At 25.5% G+C, this 19,893-nt stretch overlaps 1 protein-coding gene across 4 annotated transcripts in view; it reads right to left on the bottom strand.

Annotated features, from left to right (window-relative positions):
• Positions 1–19,893, bottom strand: part of LOC145269689 (zinc finger Y-chromosomal protein 1-like) — a 56,064-nt gene that overhangs the window by 5,296 nt on the left and 30,875 nt on the right. For 2 of the 4 annotated variants that reach the window (XM_080125412.1, XM_080125408.1), the window contains one exon: positions 9,178–11,288. The exons of 1 other annotated variant lie outside the window; for it this stretch is intronic. The gene's annotated coding sequence lies outside the window, so the exon portion shown is untranslated. The remainder of the gene's footprint in view (positions 1–9,177; positions 11,289–19,893) is intronic. One more of the 4 variants, XM_080125411.1, reaches the window with a different exon arrangement.

Raw genomic sequence — 19,893 nt, 5'->3', positions numbered from 1 at the left:
ATGCATACAATGGCCCAAGCAATGAAGGACATCTATAAACATGACCTGATCAAAGCTTGCAATCATTTTCAAACGATATATCTCTATATAAATAAAATGAACTCATTTTTTCCCCGTCTGATTTTGACAATAGGATTAAAAATCAAGATATTTCATGCAAATATAATATGCACAAACGGCAGAACAATATCTGAGCTGTGTTATAGGCTTATTATTTCTCAAATTCCTCGATAATCTTAGATTTCTATACTTTTTCTGCTGAGAAGTCACGGCCAAAATCGGTTAAGATCAATGGAAGTGGTAAAATATTTTCTCTCTAATAAATTCCTCCTCCCCCTGCCACCACTTAACACCATTTGGGGATCGTTCACAAGGAACAGTTGAGAAGAGAACACCGGTTTGGCTTCGTAGTTCTTTCATGTGAAGTTATTTAAAATCACTAAACTAAGCTGCAGTGCTCTGTGGCGTAGTGGTTAGCGTGCTGGACAATTCACATTATATTTTCACGTTCGCGCCGACCTACCATAGTCGTTTTTTTTTTTTTTTTTTTTTCCTAAACAACTGGAATGGACTTTTCTTGGTGGCCGAACTGTTAACGTTGCAGATGTTTTTTTTTGTTTTTTTTTCACACTTTATTTTCCTACTTTTACTCATGACTCCGGGTTTGATCCTTCCTACTTACCTACCATAACATTTTTTAAAACTCCCCCCCCCGTCCCGGAAACAAACACTCGGGCAACGCCGGGTACCCCCGCTAGTACAGAATAAAACGTAGATTAATATTATATTTAGTTGTCTTGTTAGAAGAAATTACAAAATTTAACAATTTAACAGTTTAATTTTCTGTTTTAGTGCTAGAACTTTTTGGATAGCTATTTCTAAAAGATATCAAAGGTTACATCCTCTGAAATGCTGTGAAAATAACAGTCAGGGTGAGACTAGTAGCCAAAATTAATTCATATTATCAATCCACATCTGCAAAACTCAACATGTTATTATATAATTACTATATATATACATCACTATATACATATATATATATCACTATATACATATATACATATATATATATCACTATATACATATATACATATATATATATCACTATATACATATATACATATATATATATCACTATATACATATATACATATATATATATCACTATATACATATATACATATATATATATCACTATATACATATATACATATATATATATCACTATATACATATATACATATATATATATCACTATATACATATATACATATATATATATCACTATATACATATATACATATATATATATCACTATATACATATATACATATATATATATCACTATATACATATATACATATATATATATCACTATATACATATATACATATATATATATCACTATATACATATATACATATATATATATCACTATATACATATATACATATATATATATCACTATATACATATATACATATATATATATCACTATATACATATATACATATATATATATCACTATATACATATATACATATATATATATCACTATATACATATATACATATATATATATCACTATATACATATATACATATATATATATCACTATATACATATATACATATATATATATCACTATATACATATATACATATATATATATCACTATATACATATATACATATATATATATCACTATATACATATATACATATATATATATCACTATATACATATATACATATATATATATCACTATATACATATATACATATATATATATCACTATATACATATATACATATATATATATCACTATATACATATATACATATATATATATATCACTATATACATATATATATATATATATATATATCACTATATACATATATACATATATATATATCACTATATACATATATACATATATATATATCACTATATACATATATATATATATATCACTATATACATATATATATATATATCACTATATACATATATATATATATATCACTATATACATATATATATATATATCACTATATACATATATATATATATATCACTATATACATATATATATATATATCACTATATACATATATATATATATATCACTATATACATATATATATATATATCACTATATACATATATATATATATATCACTATATACATATATATATATATATCACTATATACATATATATATATATATCACTATATACATATATATATATATATCACTATATACATATATATATATATATATATCACTATATACATATATATATATATCACTATATACATATATATATATATCACTATATACATATATATATATATATATATCACTATATACATATATATATATATATCACTATATACATATATATATATATATCACTATATACATATATATATATATATCACTATATACATATATATATATATATATATATATATATATATCACTATATACATATATATATATATATATCACTATATACATATATATATATATATATCACTATATACATATATATATATATATATCACTATATACATATATATATATATATATCACTATATACATATATATATATATATATATATCACTATATACATATATATATATATATATATCACTATATACATATATATATATATATATCACTATATACATATATATATATATATATCACTATATACATATATATATATATATATATATCACTATATACATATATATATATATATATCACTATATACATATATATATATATATATCACTATATACATATATATATATATATATCACTATATACATATATATATATATATATCACTATATACATATATATATATATATATCACTATATACATATATATATATATATATCACTATATACATATATACATATATATATCACTATATACATATATATATATCACTATATACATATATATATATATATATCACTATATACATATATATATATATATCACTATATACATATATATATATCACTATATACATATATATATATCACTATATACATATATATATATATATATCACTATATACATATATATATATATATATATATCACTATATACATATATATATATATATATATATCACTATATACATATATATATATATATATATATCACTATATACATATATATATATATATATATATATCACTATATACATATATATATATATATATCACTATATACATATATATATATATATATATCACTATATACATATATATATATATATATCACTATATACATATATATATATATATATCACTATATACATATATATATATATATATCACTATATACATATATATATATATATATCACTATATATATATATATATATCACTATATACATATATATATATATCACTATATACATATATATATATATCACTATATACATATATATATATATCACTATATACATATATATATATATCACTATATACATATATATATATATCACTATATACATATATATATATATCACTATATACATATATATATATATCACTATATACATATATATATATATCACTATATACATATATATATATATCACTATATACATATATATATATCACTATATACATATATATATATATCACTATATACATATATATATATATCACTATATACATATATATATATCACTATATACATATATATATATCACTATATACATATATATATATATCACTATATACATATATATATATATCACTATATACATATATATATATAATCACTATATACATATATATATATAATCACTATATACATATATATATATATCACTATATACATATATATATATATATCACTATATACATATATATATATATATCACTATATACATATATATATATATCACTATATACATATATATATATCACTATATACATATATATATATCACTATATACATATATATATATATCACTATATACATATATATATATATCACTATATACATATATATATATCACTATATACATATATATATATCACTATATACATATATATATATATCACTATATACATATATATATATATATCACTATATACATATATATATATATCACTATATACATATATATATATCACTATATACATATATATATATCACTATATACATATATATATATATCACTATATACATATATATATCACTATATACATATATATATATCACTATATACATATATATATATATCACTATATACATATATATATATATCACTATATACATATATATATATATCACTATATACATATATATATATATCACTATATACATATATATATATATCACTATATACATATATATATATATCACTATATACATATATATATATATCACTATATACATATATATATATATCACTATATACATATATATATATCACTATATACATATATATATATATATCACTATATACATATATATATATATATCACTATATACATATATATATATATCACTATATACATATATATATATATCACTATATACATATATATATATATATCACTATATACATATATATATATATCACTATATACATATATATCACTATATACATATATATCACTATATACAGATATATATATATCACTATATACATATACTAGCAATCGGTGCCCGGCGTTGCCCAGGTGTTTTGAGGTTAATGCCGAGAAAAAAAAAAGGGTCAATTTTTTAAAACTTTGACCCCTATTATGACCTTTTAACATTTATTGTTTAGGGATCAAGTAAAGTTAATAAGTTAGATCCATGTCCAAGGAATCTATATCTAAAATATCACGTGTTTACTGTTTAGACCCAAAATTGTAGGAGGAGTTTGGTAGAGTTCTCAAAGGTCAAATCGTTGAATATATTAAATATTATTTTTTAAAGCAGTTTGGCCTTCAAAATTTCTGTTTGGCCTTTTTCTTCACCGATGAAATCTGGAGACGCAACGGGAATTTTCGGCAAAAAAATGTTGTTACTATGCACATCTATGTAATGAAATACAATTTGTGGCAAAATTTCAGGAAAAACTAATGGATGGTTATCTCGCAATAGTCCGGACAATTCGCTAAATTATCTCGTCAAAACCTTAAATCTCGAATTTTTGTGCATTTTTTTTTTTTGGAGGGGGGGCTAATTTGGCATAATAGTGTCCATTTAATAGTATTATCTTGAAAAAATAAAAAAATAAGGAAAATTACCAAAAAAAACAAACGAGAACAACAAAAGTGTGCCGTATTTTTAAAAGTTTTATTGCGTTGTTTTTATTTGCTTCTTTTATTTCATCGGTGAAGAAAATGGCCAAACAGAAATTTTGAAGGCCAAACTGCTTTAAAAAATGGCCAAATTCGCGAAATTTGGCCTCGCTATAAAAAAAAAGGGGGAAATCCCCCTACTTAAACTTTCTGTTTAATTTCGCTTGTAGCGTTGATTTTTTTCTTTTTTCGCTATAAAAAAATAACTACTTGATGAAATTACGTGATTTTTTCTGTAGGAAAACTTTATCCCATGACGAGTACGTACAATATATTTTTTAAAAAAATATTTCCATTTTTTAATGTCAATGGAAAACTGTACACGTACCCAAACCCGAAATGTAAAGACCACGAGTGAACGCGGGTTTTTTCTTTTTAGTTTAGTTTCATAATGACGGCCGTGATGTCGGAGGTTCGATTGTTAGATTGTAAGTTAGTTTCGTATCTTTGTAATTTGTAAATCGCAAGTTAGGAAAAAATTAAACCCTTCCAAGATGGACAATAAATAAAGCCATAATATTTTATGGTATCGTTAAAAGCCTACGAACCATAGTTTTTTAGGAGATGTGATTATTGGATTAACCAATCAGAAATCGTCTGTGGCACACACATCTCTGTTTTTATAGATATATAGATAGATAGATATATATATATCACTATATACATATCACTATATACATATATATATATATCACTATATACATATATATATATATATATATATATCACTATATACATATATATATATATATATATATCACTATATACATATATATATATATCACTATATACATATATATATATATCACTATATACATATATATATATCACTATATACATATATCACTATATACATATATCACTATATACATATATACATATATCACTATATACATATATATATATATATCACTATATACATATATATATATATCACTATATACATATATATATATATCACTATATACATATATATATATATATCACTATATACATATATATATATATATCACTATATACATATATATATATATATCACTATATACATATATATATATATATCACTATATACATATATATATATATCACTATATACATATATATATATATATATATATATCACTATATACATATATATATATATCACTATATACATATATCACTATATACATATATCACTATATACATATATACATATATCACTATATACATATATCACTATATACATATATCACTATATACATATATCACTATATACATATATACATATATCACTATATACATATATACATATATCACTATATACATATATATATATATATATCACTATATACATATATATATATATATCACTATATACATATATATATATATATCACTATATACATATATATATATATATCACTATATACATATATATATATATATATCACTATATACATATATATATATATATATCACTATATACATATATATATATATATATCACTATATACATATATATATATATCACTATATACATATATATATATATCACTATATACATATATATATATATATATATATATATATATCACTATATACATATCACTATATACATATATCACTATATACATATATGTATATAGTGATATATATATATATATATATATATATATCACTATATACATATATATATTACTATATACATATATATATTACTATATACATATATATATTACTATATACATATATATATATTACTATATACATATATATATATTACTATATAACAGAATACATATTACTATATAACAGAATACATATTACTATATGCATAAAATATATATAACAGAAGACACATTGCTATATGCGTGAATATTATATATATATATATATATATATATATATATATATATATATATATATATATATACTTGCGTTTTTTATTTACTACTGAAAACCATAACTTTAGTAAAGGTATTTTTTGTTTAAATAAAATAATACATTTCCACTAAGATTTAAATAAAAATAATAAGTTTATTATATTCCGCGATCATTATTTAATAATAATTTTATTAAAATTGGTTAATTTCCTGATTTTTGGTGAATTTTTAAATAAAGGAGGGGTCAAAATGTTTATACATTTTGAGTATCGGCATTCATTTTGCCTGTACCTAAATCAGTTGTATAAGAGGACTGCTAAATCACGAAACTATGTTTAACCTAGAGATTGCAACATACGGTATCTTATGAAATATTGATTTTTAAAGATGATTCTTTATATATATATATATTGTATTTTGTGTACAGAAAGTTGTTAGAGGAGACAAGTCATTGGTACCGTCGGTTTCATCTAACAACTTTCGTTACTTGTACAGGGTGATCAAGAGATTAAAAAATGAAAATATCGAAAAAAGTTTAAATTGTACATATCCATCATGGAATGAAGTTCTCCGAAAAAAAAAAAATTCTACTTAATTTCATCAAGTAGTTTTTGTTTTACAGCGAAAAAACAATTTCATTTAAGCTAGTATGGGGAGGGAGTGTCGGCGCTTTAAATCGAGTTATCTCCCCGTAGCGTGTTCTAAACCCCAAACAAAAATTAAAAATATCAAAGATGTCTGCCTTCACCGCGCTCTCATAAAAAAACATGTTTTTCCGCTGTAAAAAATTTTTAAAAAATACTCGATCAAATTAAGTGATTTTTTTTTTCGGAGATCTTCAGTTTAAAACGGATACGTACAAAATAATATTGTTAGATTATATTGTAACAATATAACCTTTTTTCGATATTTTCATTTTTTTAATGTCTTGATTAAACTGTACAAGTATCCAACTTTCTGTACACAAAGTACAAAATATAAATACGCTCTTATTTGCGGATTTTCCTTTTAGTTGAGCAAGCACTCTGTTGGATTTCTTTTTCCCAATAAAAAAAAAAAAAAACTAATCATATATATATATATATATATATATATATATATATATATATATATATATATATATATATACAGGGTGGGCCAAAATAAGGGTCCTATCTTTAAATTTGAATAACTTCACACAAAATAAAAGTTAAACTCACCAAACTTTATGTGTGTGTAGACTGACCCTTCCGAGATTTTTTTGAAATAAACAAAACAAATTTTGGCCGAAACTTCTTAAAACTTACATGAATTTATGAATTTTTAAAAATAGGACCCTTAATTTGGCCCACCCTATATATATATATATATATATATATATATATATATACATATATATATATATATACATATATATATATATATACATGTTAAAAAAGTTAAGAAATCATCTTATCTTAAAAATCATCTTAATTTAATAATTATTAATAATTATATATATATATATATATATATACATATATATATATATATACATGTTAAAAAAGTTAAGAAATCATCTTATCTTAAAAATCATCTTAATTTAATAATTATTAATAATTATATATATATATATATATATATATATATATATATATTGAGAGAGAGAGAAAGAGAATGTTCCTTACATATTTATTTTATTTATTGGCACATTTCGTATTCCACGTGCTCTTAGTATCAAATGTATCTGGTGTCGCTGTTGTATATCTATGAATTGTGTTCGTTTCAGTTTTCTCACGAAAAGCTGGGAGAACAAGGAATCACACACACACACACACACACACACACACACACACACACACACACACAGTTATTGTTTAAAACGATGAAACGTTCTTTTGGGAACATTTTGTAGTCGATCTGTGGCAAATATAAATAATAAAATGAAAAAAATGATAAAATAAATCAATTTTAACAAGTTACCAAATGCAAGATAACTTACTCTTCTACTTACCTGGATAAGTGTGTTTGTTTGCTTGTTTAAACTTATTTTGAAGTGTTTATTTACTTTGAAACACATGTAGGGCCAAACCTTGCGTTAAAAGAAGAAATGGTACTTCTACAGTTTATCGCCGAAAATGAAGACGCCATTTTTTCGGGCACCTGTTGTGAAAATCTGAGGGATAAATCAGTATTTTAAACTATGACCGAAGTAGGAAATAAATAACAAAAAAAATTGTTTTATTAAAATTCTATTTTCTTACGCAGACTTTTCAATAAATGTTTTTACAATTTTATTTTGATACATTTTTATACAATAAATTTTCAAATGGCGCTCGCCCAGTTTAAACAATTATGAATATGTCATTTTCATTTTCTGTTTTTACTAATAAAAAAATATATACGTTTCATGATAAACCTTCCCGTTTTCATTAATTAAATCGAAACATTTCCAATCAAACAATTATAGATATGTTCTCTTTCACTTTCTTTATTTACTTTTTTTCATAGTTCTTTCCGGAAGTAATTAATATCTAGTTTATTTATTCATTTATTTTAAAATTTATTTCCTACTTTGGTCTTAGTTAAAAATACTGATTTCTCCCTCTCATTCTAATGACAAGTGCCCGAAAAAAAAAATGGTGTCTCGATTCTTGGCGATAAATTAGAAGTACCGAAAAAATATATGGCTGCTGCCAGTATCCGGAAAACTCGTCTCCGGAAAACCCGTACCCGGAAAACTCCCCCCCCCCCCTTTTTACTAGGTAGGAAAACTGGTCCCTTACTGAATAAATATCGATTGAAAACACATTTTATTACCGTTCTTGAAGGAGATATTGAAAGGGGACAAGTTTTCCGGAGACGAGTTTTCATAAATTCATGGCTGACATGAGAGGGTCATCTGAAGAGTGTCGATAATAGTTCAAAGATCGAAATTTAAACAGAACTCACCCAATAAATGTCATAGAAACAACATGTCTGGATAAACATATGCTCTCTTTCTCTCTCGCGCTCTCTCTCTCTTTCTCTCTCTCTCTCTATATATATATATATATATAAAATTTTGATATTTGTGCAAAAATCAGTTTGAAATTTAATTTCTTATTTAAACGGAAACATAAAAGGTGTTTATGCAGTACCGTTCTATTTTTTTTACATATGATTTTCAAGTCAGATGCAATTTTTACGGCATCTTTTGTTTAGTAAATTTTTAAGTACAGAATAAGTTTTTTTTTTTTTTTGAATCGACAATCCAATATATTAAGCGATCCTATTTGTATAATATTAAAACAGATCCAGTCCATTGAAAACATTGTTTGGCGGCTTTCGTTGAGAGTCGCACTTCTTTGTTTACAAAGCCATTCGGCGGAAGTGACGTCAGACAAATTTTAAGGTATGGATGACTAACACTGTCACTGTATATAATTGAAGTTTTTTTTTTAAGCAAATATAAAAGCAGAAGTTTTATTCGGTCTATATTTGAAACTTATAACAAAATTAATGATGCACTGTTTTTTTAATCAAACATCGGATGTGTTTGTAATTTTTTTTTTTAATAAATATATGTGTGTGTGTGTGTGTGTGTGTGTGTGTGTGTGTGTGTGTGTGTGTGTGTGTGTGTGTGTGTGTGTGTGTGTGTATAGTTTGAGTCTGTTGCGTTGAAGGATATAGTAGCTCTTCAGTAAAGAAAATGGAAGGCGAAATGTCGTCTGCACGTGGTTGATTAGCGGCGCTAATCATTAGCGCGTAAAGAAAAACAAACAATTCATCATAAACAAAATGTTTCTCGCTTTCTGTTTTTTTTTTTTTTTTTTTTTTTTTTTTTTGAGGTTTTTAAAACAAAATTTTTCAGTATTTTTCTTTTTATTTTTGTTAGTTTGTTTTTTTTGTTTTTTTAGAAGAGAGAGACGGGAAATCCGTTTCGAAGTTTTTGTTGTTATTGTTTTCTTCTTCGATTTTGAAAACGCTGTCGCTGTTTGTATCGTCGATGGCAAGAAAAAGAATATGAATAATTTTCTTGTTTTCGTTGAAGTTCTTTTCGTGAAAAAAAAAAATATATATATATCTTCCAGTCTTTCTGCCTTTGTGATTTTGTCCTTTGTCGTTTTTTTTTTTTATATTTTGCTAAAACAAAAAAACAAAAAACAAAAAAAGAAATGCCAATACAATCTCGCCTTTTCTAAATAAACCCTTTATTATTGTTTTGTTAAAAGCAATGTCGTTTGTGTTTATTTAAGTAATTATTAGGAGAGAAATGCACAAGTAGCAGTGGGAGGGGTGAGTGAGAGAGGTCTGTATAGGTCGCTTGCTGGCGTCCCTCTGACGATCGCAGCTGAGATCCCTAAGGGCTAAAAATAGTCTTTAGGAGGACAGACAGCTCAAATCAATGCGCCCAGCCACACTGACCAATCACGAAAATTATGAAGGCCCAAAATTTCAAGCAGTCAAAGGACTGTGAAAATGACGTCATGTAATTAATGTTTTTTCCCGCCCAGTCACGCATCTGTACGTTCCTTTCTTGAACGTTTGTATTAATTTTTGCAATTTTTTAATGTAATTATTTTTCTATATTCCTATTTTTAAATTATTTTTTTTTCTTTATTATTGTTCAATATTATTAAAAAATATGTTACGCCGAAAGTTTCACATTCTTGCGAGCAAGGAAATTATTAAAATCTTGCATATAAAAATTATGCAAAACCCATAATTAAAAAAAAAAAAGTAGAAATATTTTTTGCAATTATATATATATTTTTTTTGTGTGTGTGTGAAAATATTAAATAAGCAATGCTTACTTCTATGGTAATATCGGTAGTTCGAGAAATTCATTTTTCTTTGAGAAAATAGAATTCATTAATAAGGATTTAGGGTCTTTTTTCGTAATGTTCCTATAAAAATTATTGTATTTTTATTGTTACAAATCACGATGCTTTATTTATATAAAAAAAAGCAAAAATAAATTCTTGTGTTTTTTATTTACTACTGAAAACCATAACTTTAGTAAAGGTATTGCTCTGTCTCCAGACCAGGTTCTTTTTTAACAAGGGACATGCAAATTTACCTGTAAAGTAAAAAGTTTAAAACATTTTTTTAAAAAAGCCACGTTGACTCTTTTTTTTAAGTGGAACCTCACATTTTTAAACTATTGTCAAGTAAATATTAAGCACTTACTATAATTTTTTCTATTTAATTCAATGTTTTTTTTATTTTAGATATTAAAAAAAAATTCATTGCATAAAGAAATAAAATATTTTAAATCAAAAACTCGTGTATTTCTTTAACAGAATAAAAAAATGGAAAATTTGTCGAAGGGTTTCTTTATAAAAGTAAACTTACTTATGAGTGAATGTGATCATTTTTCGAGTACGGTGACCCATATGATTAACTTTTGTTTACAGCAAACACATGCCAGAAATAGAAAGGGGAGGTTAATTATTTCGCTTTTAGGCCACCGAAGTTCTCAGTTGTGACCATCTGATATGACAATTTAAAGTTGCGGTATTTTTTAATCCTAGCTTAAAAAATCATTTTATTTAAAAAGTACATGGAATATAAAATATAAATATGGTTAAATTCTTAACAATGAAGAATGGAATTACCCATTAATTAGTATTTTTTATAGGTAAGTGATTTTTTGGAATTTATATATATTTATTATATTCAAAGTTAAAATTCGTTGATTTTCTTGCAATATTTTTTAAAAGAAAACCGATTTTAAAAAACAAATATTGCATATTTTGCTATTAAACCTATTATTATTTTTAAATTTGGTCTTTGATCCTTTTATTGAAAAAAATTAGAGTTTGAATTACATTTTTCAAGAAGTTATAAGCTTCAAAAGATAGTTAGTCTTAATATTCAAGTTTTCATCATGCATTTTTAATGGCGACTTCTGACACTGCTACCACTTCAGGTAGCTTGATTTTTCCGAGCACTGATCTTGGACATTACCAAGTTCAAATAAAGCTATTTTTATATTTGATTAAAAAAAAGCTATATTATATACAGTGTTAATACCTTAAATGTCATTTGTAAACAGAGAAGTGCCAATCTTAACAAAGGCTGGTGAAAGTCCAGAATAGTTAACAAAACACTCTTTCCTTCTCATGTTAAGAATGGCTTCCTAAATGATAGTGTTATTATTTCAACGTGATAAAATAAGAGCATAAGCACCTAATTTGATTAAACAACATATGCCATTTCCGTCAACTCCTGGAACGTCAGCAGTTCCATATACTCATAGACCACAAATCTGTTAGGCGCCTTGTAGTCTTCAGACAAATATTTTCCCACAGAGATTCGCCAGGTGTACACTATCCTCCAATTTTAGTGGATATCCTGCACGTCAACAGAGCAGACAACATCCCAGCTAACACCTTATCATGAGAAATTGATTCCTTCCTGTTGTCACCTTCCATTGCTTTCCCGTAATTGGAAACAAATGTTTTGTCTTATCTATCTCCCTATGGCGCAATCTATCTATTTCACTTCCGTCCTATCTCTGTTTAGTTTAATGATTCCACAATTTCTCTCTTGTCTATTTGTCTAATTAATACCTCATTCTTTATCTTGCTCTCTCTGCCTCGCTTCATATATATATGTGTGTGTGTGTGTGTGTCTGTGTCAGGTTAACAAGAAACTTCTAGCGATCTTTAAACTTTTAATTGTTATGAATATATCTCGGCTCAAACTAAAATTGATTGATTGATCTAAATAAGCACTATCAGAACCATTACACATGTTTGCCAATGCGTATTTATGGCAGTAACGTAAACACCTTGCGTTCTGGTGGTGATGAAGTTGCTAAAGGCGTTTTTGATATTGATGAACAATAAAAATATGAGCATTTGCGAAATCTCCTGCAGAACAATGCAACTTCGTCGCATCTGGTGACGATTACCAACCCTACCAGCAACAAAAATTTATGTGTAACACAAACACAAATAAACTGTGTCCATACGTTCCAACATCTTTACATAAAGACATATTCAGTGTAGTGCATAGTTTATCGCATCCAAGAGCCAATGCATTGGTAAGGCTACTAACTGACTGATATGTCTCACTGCAGATCAAAGCAGAGGTAAGAGCGTGGGTGAAAATGTGTGTGAAGTGCTAAAAAGCCAAGATCGGTTGTCATACCCGGGCTCCTCTAGGCACGTTCCTGGTTCCAGATGAGAGATTCAAGCATATACACATCAACATCCTCAGACCATTTCGTACATGTGAAGGTCAGTGCTATCTGCTGACATGTATCAACAGAATCTCTCTATGCTTTGAAGCTACCTATGCCAGATATGACGACATACACAACAGCCAGGACATTTCTTGCTGGTTTGGTGGTAAGATTCAGTGTCCCAGAAAATATAACAGAAAGAGATCGACAGTTTGAGTAAGATCTATACCACAAACTATCAAAACTTTTGCGCACCAGGAACATCCATACTACGGCTTTTCATCCCTAGGCAAACGGCATGGTCGAGCAATTACATCGCAACTTAAAAGCCTTCTTATGGGTGCAGCTTACTAACAATGAAAAGTGGTTAGAACACCTTCCACTAATGCTGTTGGGGCTGCGCACCATATATATAAGAATTACAATTAAGTTTACCAAGATAATCCAAAATGGCAAATCTAAGGTATATTACAAATATTAAAGAGTTAATATTTATGAAATAATATTTTACCTTCACCAGACCATCCCTTCACGTGAAATCATCCTTTTCTTCCTCCTATTCCCTCTGCTTCACTATTTTTTACCAAATAAGATCTATGATTTGTAGTTTCATTAAATACTTTTGCAAGCAAAATCTGACCCCACATTTCACTAGTCCCTACCCTCTGATGAGAAGAAAAGTATTTCTTTGGAACTCCGCGGATTAAGGACTATCCATTTATTTTGTGCTTCCTTTTTAAAATTAAATATGGTTTTAACTCATTTTCAAATGTTTTAACTTGTTCTTTATATATATATATATATATATATATATATAGAGAGAGAGAGAGAGAGAGAGAGAGAGAGAGAGAGAGAGAGAGAATCAATAAAGTAAAAAATTACATTATAAAAATATATACTAATGCATATAAGTTTATTCATTTAGTCAATAAGGATGATACATCAATTAAGAGTGTAGGATAAGTAAAACTCTTTATACCATGGTATTTCCAAGCCTAATGCTTCTCATCAGAAGAGGAGAGAAGATGGTAGTTAACATATTAGGGATAAGACATCATATGAAGTCAGTTCTTGTGCAGAGATGCACATGAAGTCTATTTTGTTTTAGAAAAGGCTTCATGTGCCTCTCTGCACAAAAACTATGTTTTGCATGGATCGGATTTTACTCTTGCATTTAACTACAGGATTTTTTTTACAGACTTTTCATTTCTTCTCTAACCTCTGGATATATTTTAAAAAGATTCTAAAGGATATCTTATGGAACTCTTTTTGGACTCCCTAATCGCTACACCTATTGCGAACTTTTGGATATCACTGGATATTTACAACCATATATATTAGACCTTGCTGCGTATTTCCTTTCATTTTATTTATAAACTTATACTTTTCTTTAAAATTTTTATCGAATTTGTTCAAAAATTGAGCTAAGCAGCAAAAATAGATACTTATCCATACTTACCTTTTGCTAACTTTTTTCCTCTGAGGAGAAGAGCCTTTCTTTGAAACTCCGTGGAATAAGGAACCTATTTCCTTTCATTTTATCTATAAACTTATACTTTTCTTTAAAATTTTTATCGAATTTGTTCAAAAATTGAGCTAAGCAGCAAAAATAGATACTTATCCATACTTACCTTTTGCTAACTTTTTTCCTCTGAGGAGAAGAGCCTTTCTTTGAAACTCCGTGGAATAAGGAACCTATTTCGTTTCATTTTATCTATAAACTTATACTTTTCTTAAAAATTTTTATCGAATTTGTTCAAAAATTGAGCTAAGCAGCAAAAATAGATACTTATCCATACTTACCTTTTGCTAACTTCTTTCCTCTGAGGAGAAGAGCCTTTCTTTGAAACTCCGTGGAATAAGGAACCTTTCACCTTTATTTTGTATTTCTTGTTTTAAATTAAATATTGTAAATTTAATTCTACAATATCTTGACGTTTTCTACTATTTTGTTTAGTTTTAACATGAAAAAATATTTCCCCTCATATATTTAACAAAACTTACTTCTAATATGTAAATTAATTTTAAAATGAATAAGTATAAAAAATTTCATTAAAATCTGACCATTAGTTGATTTTTGCTAGATTTTTAAAACATGGTTATGTTTACGGCTTCAAAATGATCACTACATAGGAACGTTGTTTTAAGGTGTCGATAATGTAAACACGATTTTGGTCTCGTGGTTTTCATTATTTTCGTACGCAGTAAAAATTTGTTTTAAAATATTAGTTTATTTGAAGCTCCTTTTTTTTAAACAGTACAAAGGTTAGAATGATAATATTAAATTTAATTGCAGTTATATTGTGTTATATATGGGAGGGGGATAAATCTGGTGTGCATTGGAGGTACCTAATGAACAAAAAAACATATCTAAAGGTATTATGTGAAAAGAAACTATTCATTCAGAAAAGTAAATAAATGGATATTTATTAAATTTAAAACCAATACTGAAAAACAAAAACAAAAACAATAAATCGGAACGGTTATAAAATAAAACGAGAATCAGGCTATCACCGTCTACTTTCGCCTTATCCTAAGCACCTGCCAAAAGGTCACCATCCCCATGGTAAGAATCGTTTTTGATAAAAATTTATGCAGCATGCGTGGTTTTACAGTTGTTGTAAAAATGGAACAGAAATTTAAAATTTCGTTCTGTTTTTAATTCGGTACATTTTTACATTACGTCCAACTCATCGCTTAATAATCGCTTCGACATGTCAACTTTTATAGGTTTTCAAGTATGCTGACAAGGTTAAGGGGTGTCTATTCCAAAAGCCGTTCTTAACATGGGGAGATTGGGGTGTTTTATTCGTTGTAAATATACCTGAAAACCTATAAAAGTCGACATTTCCAATGTGAACGATGAGTTGGACTTATATAAAAAAAAAAAAAAATACCAAAAAGGTTTATCAAATTGACATTTTTCGTTTAAAAATTAAGTTATTTCGTTTTTGTTAAGAAAATTTTATTTTTATATAAAAAAATATCTTGTTTTCTTTTATACATAAAAAGTATGATTGTTGAATGTTATTCTTTCGATTACTTCTGTGTTTTAGGGGCACAATTAAAAAAAAAAAAATACCAAAAAGGTATACCAAATTGACATTTTTCGTTTAAAAATTAAGTTATTTCGTTAAGAAAATTTTATTTTTATATAAAAAAATATCTTTTGTTTTCTTTTATACATAAAAAGTATGATTGTTGAATGTTATTCTTTCGATTACTTCTGTGTTTTAGGGGCACAATTAAAAAAAAAAAAATACCAAAAAGGTATACCAAATTGACATTTTTCGTTTAAAAATTAAGTTATTTCGTTAAGAAAATTTTATTTTTATATAAAAAAATATCTTTTGTTTTCTTTTATACATAAAAAGTATGATTGTTGAATGTTATTCTTTCGATTACTTCTGTGTTTTAAGGGCACAATTAAAAAAAAAAAAATACCAAAAAGGTATACCAAATTGACATTTTTCGTTTAAAAATTAAGTTATTTCGTTAAGAAAATTTTATTTTTATATAAAAAAATATCTTTTGTTTTCTTTTATACATAAAAAGTATGATTGTTGAATGTTATTCTTTCGATTACTTCTGTGTTTTAAGGGCACAATTAAAAAAAAAAAAATACCAAAAAGGTATACCAAATTGACATTTTTCGTTTAAAAATTAAGTTATTTCGTTAAGAAAATTTTATTTTTATATAAAAAAATATCTTTTGTTTTCTTTTATACATAAAAAGTATGATTGTTGAATGTTATTCTTTCGATTACTTCTGTGTTTTAGGGGCACAATTAAAAAAAAAAAAATACCAAAAAGGTATACCAAATTGACATTTTTCGTTTAAAAATTAAGTTATTTCGTTAAGAAAATTTTATTTTTATATAAAAAAATATCTTTTGTTTTCTTTTATACATAAAAAGTATGATTGTTGAATGTTATTCTTTCGATTACTTCTGTGTTTTAGGGGCACAATTAAAAAAAAAAAAATACCAAAAAGGTATACCAAATTGACATTTTTCGTTTAAAAATTAAGTTATTTCGTTTTTGTTAAGAAAATTTTATTTTTATATAAAAAAATATCTTTTGTTTTCTTTTATACATAAAAAGTATGATTGTTGAATGTTATTCTTTCACTTACTTTTGTGTTTTAGGGGCACAATTTAAAAAAAAAAGGGGGTTTGTATTACTGTACACATAGATTCGAAAAAGTTGTCAAAAAAAACAAATATATAACAAATAATTGTTATCAAAGGCAAGATAAGTTACTTTTCTACCTAACTGGATATACTTTCAGTGTTTTTATTTAATGTAACATGTTTATTCAGCTCGAAAAACATACTGTGTTTACCAATGTATTGGGAAATTCAAAATAGCGCTCGCCCGACTCTCTTTAACATGGGAAGTTTGGGAAAAGGTGCTATAAATATAAAACTAGACAAAATACTGTTAGAAACTCGCTCAATATATATTACTGTGAAATAGTTTGACATATATTCGGTGGTTTTTAATAGTATCTTACCGTGTTAAAGAGAGAGTTGGGCGCCATTTTAAATTTTCCAATACATCGGTAAACAATGTATGTTTTTTGAGCATAATAAACATGTTACATTGAATAAAAACACGAAAAATGTATTCAGTTTGGTAGAAAAGTAACTTATCTTGCCTTTGATAACATTTGTTATATATTTGTTTTTTGACAACTTTTTTGAATTTATGTGTACAGTAATACAAACCCCCAAAAAGATTAAAACGGAACAAAATTTAAATTTCCGTTGTTCCATTTTTACAACAACCGTAAAACAGTGCATACTCCGCAAGTCGTTTTCTAAATAATAATGCTATTGTTTTTGTTTTTACATTAGGTTCACCTTCAATTTTTTTAAATCACGACTTTTATAAGTTTTTGACTATGCTGAATATGAAAATCGCATTGAAATTTTGCAGAGACAAGTAGTTATTCAGATATAAAGACCTACTATGCATTATGCACTGTAATTCTCTAGAGGTCATGTTTTCCATGAATGCACTTTGCAACGAAGTAGACTTGTTTATAGTGTGTGCACACACGTAAAAACATGGACGCCAGAGAATTAGAGTGCATAAACGGGTAGTTATATCTCAATAACTACTTGAATTTAAATAAGATTTTCATATTCAGCGTAGTCAAAAATCTATCGAAGTCGTCATTTTAAAGAAAATTGTGGAGGTGACCCTAATGTAAAAATTTAGACGGTATTATTTCAGCACGGTCCGCATTCTGCACATGTATCAAAATGTCACCTTTCTATCCAAAAGAAGAAAATATATTTTAGGAACATTAGTGAAAGTACAGAATAGTTAACAGAGACTCCTCCTCATGTTAAGAATGGGTTTCTAAATAATCAGGTTATTATTTTAAACATGATGACAATGACGAGAAGAGGGTTTTGTTAACTATTGTGTATCTTCACCGTAAAGTTTACAACAAACATTTTATAAAAATCGTTAAACAAACTTGGCGAAGCAAAAGAACAGGCGACTTGAAGTCTGCAGCAAACAGTGTCAAAAACAATTATTTTT

This window comes from Euprymna scolopes, chromosome 45, assembly GCF_053919585.1.
Source record: "Euprymna scolopes isolate OS-2025 chromosome 45, ASM5391958v1, whole genome shotgun sequence".
Classification (NCBI taxonomy): Eukaryota; Metazoa; Mollusca; class Cephalopoda; order Sepiida; family Sepiolidae; genus Euprymna; species Euprymna scolopes.
The sequence above is the reverse complement of the archived record's forward strand: the minus strand, read 5'-3'. Positions and strand labels throughout refer to the sequence as shown.